This window comes from Planococcus citri, chromosome 5 (assembly GCF_950023065.1).
Source record: "Planococcus citri chromosome 5, ihPlaCitr1.1, whole genome shotgun sequence".
In the NCBI taxonomy this organism is placed as follows: Eukaryota; Metazoa; Arthropoda; class Insecta; order Hemiptera; family Pseudococcidae; genus Planococcus; species Planococcus citri.
Genome location: NC_088681.1, coordinates 3143738 through 3154808, shown reverse-complemented (window position 1 = coordinate 3154808; position 11071 = coordinate 3143738).

Sequence of the window (11071 nt, the reverse complement as noted above, 5' to 3'; positions counted from 1 at the left end):
TGGTAAAACTGGTACTCTACTCTCATCGGGATAATTGAACATTAATAATTCTTCATCGTTGGTAACATCGATGGAATATCGTTTAGCGAGGTTGTTTTTAATCGATAATTCCATGGAGTTTAATTCTTCGTCAGGGGTTTTTAAACGTCGAATAATATTTAAACATTTTGAGTCTCGTTTTTGGAAATGACTAAGTCGTGATAAATACTTCAAGAGCTGAGCTCTGATACGTGTAGAAATATCATATTCATCGAGGATAAAATTTGAACAATTGGCACTGTTGATAGTGAGTTCGGGAGCTTGCATTCCGAACCACTTCTTGTGTCTCTTTCGTAAATCGTAAATTAAGTTGTAGCAATTGAATAAAGTGATCCATCCGGCGGCTTTACGGTGGACTTCTGCTATGGTTTCAAATTTATGTACGATGGATAATAAGTCGCTTCGGACATGAATTGTCCGGCCATGGAGCCATAGCTGTAACTTTTTGATACTTTTAGCAAGAGTATACATTTCTTTTTCAATCAACGTATATTTCTTTTGATGACTTTTGAAACTATGACTCGTAAACATTATTATTTCATCGTTGTTCTGATAATTCTGATATAATACTGCGTTCATTGCATCACTTGAAGTATACGTATCTAAATAGAGATCAATATCGTCTCTCGGTGGAACTAAATCAAAATCTTTGGTATATTCTTTCTTCAATTCTTCAACAGCAGCATCTTGACGAGGTCCCCATTCAAATGGTACGTTGTCGCACGTTAGTTCATATAATGGCGCTATTATCTGCTGGTATGTAGGAATAAATCTACGATATAGGCCAGTAAGACCTATAAATTCGAGTATTTGAATTTTGTCTTTAAGAATAAATTTACCTTTCTTCATGTGTTTCGTAATATAATCGTTAAATTTATCTATTTTACACGATTGTTTCGAAATTTTAGCATGACTTAAATCGAAACCAAGATGTTCAGTTTTTCCTTTGAAGAAAGTTGTCTTTTTTGCATTTAGGCGTAGATTATTTAACCGTAATATCGTAAGTACTTCGACCAATAATTCCAACATATTTTCAAAAGTCGCAGATCTGAGTAAAATATCATCGACATATTTAGTAATTCCCGCTTTATCAGGTATTATGGCATTAACCATTTTTACAAAGAGAGCCGAAGATACTTTCAAGCCATAGGGCAAACGAATAAATTGATATACGCGTCCATCAACCTGAAAAGCACAATATTGGCGAGAATTCTCATCCAATACAAGTTGCCAAAATCCTGAGACAAAATCGAGAGTGCTGAAGAGTTTGGATTCGGCATCTTCAGTAATGATTCTATCCAATAATCCAGCTTCATTGTAATTAATGGCTAAAATGGGGTTTAAATCGACAGGATTTAAGCACACTCGTATCTCACCGCTTTTCTTAACGTTAACTACGATGGGGTTAATGAACGTGGAATCTGATGGTTCAATGACATTCGTGGCCATCATTACTTGTAATTCTTTACGTAGATCATTCATTAACTTTTTTGATGGATTGTACTTAGCTCCTTTATATTTTATTTCTGTTTCAGGAATGATGAACTTCAATGGAATCTTCTCACCGATATATTTTCCCGGGAATTTGGAGAATACATCGTGAAATTGGCTCAATTTGTTGAAAGCTTTCCTAGCTTGCTCGGTAGTCATTCGATTATCATCGACAGCGTCTTGTAAGTCGGACTCCAATTTGGCAAGAAAGATTTCTGGTCCATCGTCGATGATACCGTAAGGTAGGCGATGATAATTATCTTCAGTATTAGTTCTTCGTAAAATATCGTTCATTACCAACCTATATTCTTCTTTCATTCTAGCTCCGGAAACAAATAGCTTACCCTCATATTCTGACGGCGACATAAAATCAATAACCTCAGTATGGACTTTGGCGGATGGTCGACACAAAGCTTTACGTTGTCTGATACGAGGCTCAATTCCTAAGTATTCCATAGACTGAGTACCGATGAGAAAAATATGATTGCAGCCTTTGAGTACATAAAAAGGTATTTTAAGAGCATGAGAGCCAAAATATAACGTAGGAACAATAATATATTTCGCAGTTTCAGCTTCCTTTGAATCAGCAAGCACACATACGGCCGGTTCGTCGAGTGCAATAAAATCTAAATCATCAGAATGATTTTTGATCAAATGTAGAGCTGTTTCTTCGGACATGATGTTTGGAACTGCCCCAGAATCGAGTTGAGCTGGGTAATTAGTATTTCCTAATCGTAGTGGTATTACGCAAGTAATTATTTCGTCTCTAACATGAAGTAACTGCGATCTTAAATTATTGTTCATTTCAGAAACTTTCATCGGAGTTTTGTTGAAGCTAGAAGGATTGAATGAATCAGTGTTTTCTTCGTTTACTGAAATGCGATTAACCATACCTACGGAAAAAGTCGGAAAATTACGTAATTCTGTAGGAGTTTTATCGGGATCGTCGTTATGCGTTGACTCAGGTGGAATTGTATCATGAATAGCAAGACTAAAGTCATCAGATGTATTCAGTGTATCGTCGAGAGATTCACCAGCACCCGTACTAGTGTTTAAGGTTTGCATTACATCTAAAGCTGCTTCTTGATTTGGAGAGCCTAATATTTGTTCAATCAATCGTAATGAATTGGTTGTCAAATGTTCCAGCGACCCATCTGGTCGAGCAGCAAATTGAGCGCCTTCATCTTCACTAGTTGAGATATCTTGAATCGTAACAGGGTCACGTGTATCCATCAATCGTTCAGTTGGTTCGCACAAATCATTGATAAACTTGAGAATGGTATTTCGATCTTGGATTCTCAATCTACAAATTTTCTGATCTTCGTCGAGGTAAAATAATTTCTTATCTGGAATTACGTTATCGTTAGCATCAGTAGCAACTAAACATTTTCTTCCTAGATTTTCAAGTTTTACTTCTTCTGCAAAAAATATTGCTGGATATAATGAGTAACGAACGTTCCGTGCTGGACAAACATCCTTGAAAACATGGAGAAAATCAAGCCAACGCCTGTGTGAAGTTGTTGCAGTATCGTCAGCTTTGGGACGAACTGGAGGAAATATAACGAGTATGTCCTTAAATTGTTTATTGACCAATAATCGCATAATTCTGTCTACATAGGTATGAACGTACTTCATGTCTATTGAAGAATTATTTAACTCGAAGTCGCCTAATGAAATCAATACGTGTGGTTTGGTGAATGTTGCATTTTCTATTTCATGAGCCAATTCTTTTAATAAAATAATTTCCTTTAAATAAGGTTGTGGATCGAGATCGAATAATGCAGCACCGTGTTTAATATAATACGCAAGACTGTCACCAATAATTTCATAGTCGTCGAGTGGAGTTGGAGGTCGATTAAATGTGATGGAATTAATTACTGTTCGTCCCCCTCCACATTCGTCGTGGAGGGTTTCTTCAAGTTTTTTGGAACATTGATTTCCTCAGCGTCGGATTCAGAATCAGAATCGGAACTTATATTTTCTTCATCTTGTTGTTCACCGTAATGTGCTAATGCTTTTTCTAATTCATTCATATTGATTCCAACTGAATGTAAATAGTTACGCATTTGTCGATAGGGGTGTTTTGAACGTTCTTTTTGTTCGGTTTGTGTTCCTGCAGCAGCGTTCGATGTACCACTAGGTCCAGGCATGACAGCATTTTCCTTATGAGTATCATTTCCTTTATTCTTCGTTTTATTGAATAAATTTTTTATCGCACGATTATTTGGAGCACGATTCGGAGTCGACATATAGGGAGGCATCCAGAATTTGTAAAAAGGAGGAACACTTTGATCTTTACTTTCAGAATTAGTATTGGTGTATTCTTCGTGACGTCGCATAACTTGTAATTTATTTTTGAAACGAATACGATTTTCTTGACATTCCGAAAATTTGAACCTCAAGTCCTTAGGAACTTTCTTATAGATCGTGTCTAATAACATGGCGTCGGTAATATCTGAATCGGCTAGAATATTGAACCACTTTAATAGTTCACCAGCAAGTTTCTTCGATGATTTGACGTTCAATTGCATTTTCATAAAATGATTTCGAGCGTTGTTTTGCTCAACACCATCCCATACCTTCTGAACAAATCCATCCCTAAAATCGAGATAACGTAATTTCGGATCAGCATGTTCTTTATAAGCCTTAGCTTCTTCACTTTGAATTAATTGCGAAAACAACTGTCGATACTGCGATTCGCTAGCTCTTTGATCGCGCATGAAGTGTTCAAACTTCTCAATGAAACTCATTACTTCATATTTATTAGTATCGTCGTAATAAATTCCGTTATCCTGTAAATGCTTAGCTTTTAATTTTAATTTACCTTCCAGGAATTCAAGATCGTATCGAAGAGTTCGTTGACGTGGTTTCGTTCGGGAACTGGTATTTTTCTTTCGATTAATCTTATTGGAAAAAACGCCTGATTCATTGAAAGGATTAATATTTCCGTCTTGATCATCGTCGTCGTCGCTGCTATCACTGTCAGGTTGCTGACTGCGATTAGTTCGATTATTCGAACCACCGGGACCGGAACGTCGATCATTATTACGTGTTTCATCGGAGATATTGTCTCCACGTGACGTCGACTCGGGAATTTTCGTCCTGTACTTACCATGAGCATTGTAATAGAACAAATCATCTACTGAATCAGTAAGTTCATTGGTAACCTCTTCAATCGCATCAGTTTTACGATCAATATGAACAACGTCCTTTTTCAAAGAAGCTATCATTTTATCGAATACATTAAATTTACGTGAAGTTTTACCTAATTCTTCGTTCAAATATTTACTCATATTTTTATAATCTGCAGACCGTTGTTCTTGAACAGTTAAATAAACATCCTTAAGATCGCCTCGAGTGGTAGAAATCCCGCTTTCTAGACCTTTAATTCGATCCTTAACTGCAGACGTCCGAGAAGCCCATCCGTTATTTTCTCTTTTTACCCAATCAATAATTCCTCGAGCGTGTTGTAATGATAAAACTGCATCTTCAGGAATGTCGAAATCGTCAACATTGATTTCCGGATAAGGAGTTTCGGGATCAAAAGGTTCGAAGTTATATACTCTTCCGGGTTCCTCTTCTTCTTCTTCTCCAGTGTTAACACCTACGGAACGAGCTATTGGTTGTCCATCATTACCGAGAGTAATAACTTCATCTTCTTGGTCATCTTGTACTGGAGGTGCTCGTCGCAAAACAGCTGGAGGGGGTACTTCTAAATTAATTTCAGGTACTTCATCAAATTCATCGATCCAATGATATGTTGCGTCCAATTCAATACGTTCATCTTCATCGTCATCTTCCTCTTGAACGGCGGATAAATTGACACGAATGGGTTGATGTTCAATCGATTTACGGGGAGTTGAAGAGGAGGGTTCCAAAATGGTACCATCTGGAAGGGTATATCGAACCTTCTTTTTGCCATTGACCTTAGTAATTGTAGGACTAATAATTACGGATTGTTCAGAAGGAGTCTTCTTTTTGGCATTGTAGAATCGTTGGGTTTCTTCAACGAATCTTGATGTAGCTCCCTTTTCGGTGCTCTGAGTTGGATGGTCTGATTCTGCAATTCTTCGAGCAGTTTCACGAGTCCATCTCGGACGTGATAATAACTGTGATGGTTTGGAAGGAGCTGACTTTTTTCTTTGTTTTCCGTTGGAATTACGGTCGTTGTCTCCATTGCTCATAATATAGAATTAGTAATTACGTAAATTTCTGATGCAGTAATATTTTCGATTCGGAGTTAAACGTCAATATTATTCTGATTATTACGAATAAGAAAATACCAAATTAATTCGAATTTTATTAGAATGAATAAAATTAAATAAATATCTCCGTGTAATGTTTCAGAAATATCAGCGTAATCGAGGATTGAACCAATGGACCGTTCGATCAATTCAGATAAGTACAGCACTCCGGAAATTACAATTGTCAGAAAAAATACAATCTGGCAGGGTAGACGTAAGTGAGTCCAAAGAAGTATCCACATATATAACTACGAATAAATTGACTAACTAATTTTGTATTTATTCACCAGGTTCAGAAGACGTTGACAGGTAACGAAGATTAAATTCAATAATACTCACCGCGATGTACGTAGAAGTAAATAATCAACACACCAGCGTAAAATCTGCTAATTCCGGAAAAATGATAAATCTCAATAGAGAATAAATGCCCCAAGTATTTCCGCAGTGTGATATTAACTAATTGAGTTGGTTAATAGAATTAGTAATTACGTAAATAATTGTACTATATTTCACAGGTCGATATATTATTGCACCAATATCAAAGTATCAATGATAATTGAATGAATAAGAAGCAGTAGTAGAATTAGAAGTGAACTAGTCGAGAATGAAAAACATAATGAAACTTCTGTCTACTGGCTGGTGACCTATCGACCTACTACTCATACCGCGAAGGAAGGGGTGTGTCATTTATTTCCGGGAGTAGGGATAGATAATCGCGAAATGTAGCCGCTACTTCCTGATGGTGGTGGCGTTATAAAATTTTACCAATATCGTTATCTCATAGATAAGGGATTCTGCAGGTTCTTTCGCACCAAATGATTATGTACGTAATGTTCGCGGTTATTTATTAAGGGGTAGATAACGATACGCCGTTCGCAACGTCTCGCGGATGGGTAGCTACAATCACTCCTCAATGCGATAAAGAATGTATTATACTCAATCGTAGGATGCTGATTAGGGAATCAATATGTGTAAAAATAGCTCAATTATCTAGCGGTTCTCGCGTAATCGCGAAGGGTAAACAATAGGTTGCTATTTTAATCTTGATAAATACACGTACGTATTTCCCCAATTACAGGCCTGTAGGTAGCTTTTTAGCAATAAATGACAGGTACGAGATAACAATCGCATATAATGCGTCGTGAATGTGAGATAACGACCTTGTAGGCATTCGCGGCTATTGTATTATATCGTGAATAATTCCGTTATCTAATCTAAGCGCCAGCTTTTGGTCCGATTTTAGGTATTTTTCATCTAAACGTGTATAGAGTGGAAAGAATATGGAAATGGGAAAAAACCCAATGCAACTTTCGTCACATTTACAACTTGTTTGATAAATCCCAATACGTGTATGAAAATTATAATTTCTTGTGTCATATTTTCGTAGAATTAATGACAATACATATTCCATAATATCTCCTCTCATAAACAATGAAAAATATAACTATCATGACCATTAATATGTTGAAATTGGATGAACTGGTCTTCTAATCATCCAATATAAAACCATGGAGAATAAATAGCATGAATTAGATATGAATTCGACTGATAATTTCGTTCATAAAAGGTGATAAAAATCCTATGCTTAATGGAAGCTGGAATGAACGAATTTTTTGATAATTGAATTTGAAATAATATGTAATCGAGTGGATATATTTACGTTAAGCTGCTGAATGGTGAATAATTATGTGTAATACATAATTTGAATCAATTTACTCCGATGTATTTGGTGGTAGAATTGCCCCAGGGGGTTCGAAGTCCAAGGGTTGCTAGAACGCACACAAATAACAAATTTTTCTGCAGCATACGAATACGATTACATAAATAATGCGGAGATTTACGAATTAATAAATATTTACGAGGTGTTATATTATGGTGTGAGATGTTAAATTCGAGCTCGAGTAATTTTCAACACCATAATTAATCGTTGAGAATGAGAATGAATTCCATGAGTGGGTAATTTCATGGTAAATTGAATCAATAAGTTGATAAATTCTCATTCTTCATTTTCGTGAATTGAATTAATTAATATTTACGCAAATCTCTGTTGTATTTGGCATGTTTCGTGAATTAATCGCTGACTTGATAGAATCAATTCTATTGGCGGGATTAACAAAAATACATGGATACAATAATCATGAGAAACTTACTTCCTTCTCGCAGTTTTCTCTGAATTTTAATTCATCTGCGCAAATGAACTAATCAGTTCTTCTTCCGGAGAATTAATAAATTCTTCAATGAAATACTGTATCATAAAGAACCAAGAGTATTTCTCTTCGAAATATCTTGGTATGTAGAAATAATTGGAATTAATAGAATTAATTTCTTCTTATTTCTACACCTATGGGTTGGGTTCGCCATAGGAATTTTTTACTTGAGTTAATATCTCAGTAAATAAATATCGTTCCCCACCAAGGATGCCAAAATGTAGGGGGAGATTAATGCACACGTGATGATTAAAGCATGAAAACCCTACTTGAGAAGGTTATTCACGTCAGTCTCAAGTAGGAACTAATTTAGCCATATTCCTGGGTTCTAATCAGGGGACTAATTAATTATGAATCTCACCTTCCACTACCAGGACCCCCTCGAACCAGAGAATTCCACTTAGGGGTCCAGCCCTATATACGAGAGTGGGTATGAATCAGGATAATAATTAATATTTCGCAAATAAATTTACTCAACATTACCTATCACCTAAGTGAGGGACCCACCCCAGGTATAATCATAGGACGAATTTAGATGTGTAGGATCGTATGTATATAAAGAAATAGAAACACAAATGAACTTCAAAACTGTTTATAATTACTTCATCACGTAGAGAAAAGATCAACATTCGTTGGTATCTCAAGAAACGTAATTATAATTGAAGTTAAAACAAGAATTACTACATTCATAGCCTATTCTTGTGGATTTGGGGAAAAGGAAAGTATTTGTTATAAAAACTAAGAAAATAAAGGATAAATACCTTGGATTTGGGAAAGACAATATAAATACCATTCCAACACCAGAATGATAATTAAAAATTGCTGTTTGGTGTTGTATATGTATGTACTTCCGGAATAGTACACACTACTATTGACTCAAAATAAATAGAATAAATGGGGAAAAATCCGAGCCATAGGAAAATAATCCCTCGTGAGCATCATCTCTGTGCTAGTTTCAGTACATTCGAATCAATAGAATCAATGCACTGGACTAGACCTCACACTTCCCTGGCAGTCCAAGCTCGTAGTCTTGGAGCTTACCAGGTCAGGTGGCAGTAGAATGAATACTGAAGTTCTTAGAAACTAGCTTGAGAGAGCTCAATGATGAAAATATGAATATGGGACGAGCTGCGGATGCAGCGGCTGCGCGCGATGGTGCGCTGTGATTGGCTGGATATTAGGTCATATTTCGCGGAATTACCCCTTTCTATGGTAAGGCTCGCGGCGCGGATATTCGCGTCAGGTTGGGTAATACAGCAATACTTTTTATCCCAGCTAAGTGGTATAAAAAGCATGATTTTTCTCCCTCTACATATGCCCCGATTTAGGTAACACATGTAGCGAGGTCGAAATATGGTACGTAAATCCAAAAAATAGCAGGAGAATCAATAGAATCAATAAGTAGATGACCAATATCCAGCGCCACTGCCCCGATTTATGTAGGTTATTGTGTACTCGTGTAGTGTGTACCGGAAGTAATAGAATTAATAAACATCTTCAAGAATTCGAGGTATAGAAAGATAGAAGTAAATAACATGGAAAACATCCACAAGATTACAAAAAGAAGTTACAATACGAAACTACGTAATATAGAAAATACAGCTTAAAGTAAGTTTGAAAAAAGAAAAAATACGTAAAAATAAGATAATTACGTAATGCTATAGAAAATAAAAATTTACAGAAATTTGAAAAATGAGAATGAAAAGCAAAATGTGAAAAAAGTAATGATTTAACAAGTAGGACAACTGTCCAAAAGGTAGTATAGTGTAAAAGTAAATACGTACCTATTTGCTTTGGATGTATTAATAAAATAATATAACTTCTGTAATAATTGAGCTTATGTTTTTTTTTTTTATTTCAGATGTAGCAGTTGGAAACGGATACAGCAGTCAAGTCAGAAAGTTGAAGATTACTTGATCGTCGTATAAATGATGAAAGTAGGTCAAAATCATTTACTGTGTAATAGATTAATTTCGTAGTATGACGGCTAAGCGCTACAATTATGTGTGGAATACTATCAAAAATTGAATTGTTCTGATTGATTAAACGAACTAATATAATTGTGGCTGATTGTTTCCCTTGGTATTCATGTACCGTGTTAATGGGGAATCCGTTACGTGCTAAGATCTGTTTTTCATTTTGAGTAAAACATAAGTAATGAGCGTCGACTATATGAGGTAGGGAAATAATATTTTTCAGTTTGACGAGATTCATCTCATGATGTATTTGCGACGATGAAAACATACCTTGATGATAGTATTGAAACAATAATGCTGAGGTGGTTAATGTACACCTATGAGAAATTGATAAATAGGTATCTCCCTCTACAAGAAGGAAAGTATCAATTTCCAGGAGAAATTTGTCAATTACATTACCCCTATTATTAAATTAGATTTTTTGATATATTTTCCCACGAATTTCTCAACTTTGGGGTGCTTCAGAGAACTATCACGAAACACTATTCGTGTTATCGATCTAAAATGCCACCGTTAGAATTAAAATGTTGAAAAACACAAACCAGCGAAAACTTAAACGCGAAGTAAAATTCATTCAAATCGTTCTAAACTCGACACAAACCGAAAACTGAAACCGTAATTATTAATTAATTTACACAACTGAAAGAAGTATAACGGAGTAAATATTGTTTTTTCGAAACTACTTCACTTTATACTTAGGTAGGTACGTACATATTTTCTTATACACAGACTCATCGAACGACTCTTTTAAAACATGGAGTCGATGATCTTAAACCTTTTTCTCGACGATGCAAAAAGAATAAATTAAACTCGATTGGCAATTTTCTAAACTTTCCAGCATTCGATACTGTTTTATAAGTAGATTAACTCGATTGGGACTTGTCAGACGGCCTACATAGCCTTTTGCGAGGATAACTTGGAGTAAAATACATATTTTACCAAGTTTGTTTTCGTCATTGTATCTTCATCCATCGACGCGGTATGGTATAAAGATATTCAAATTATTTGTACACGTGGACTGCAGTCGATGAAATTGACCAAAATATAGCTGACTCTAGAGATCATTACCTGCAGCTAGTTTTCTATACTATAATAATATGTAAAAGACATATTT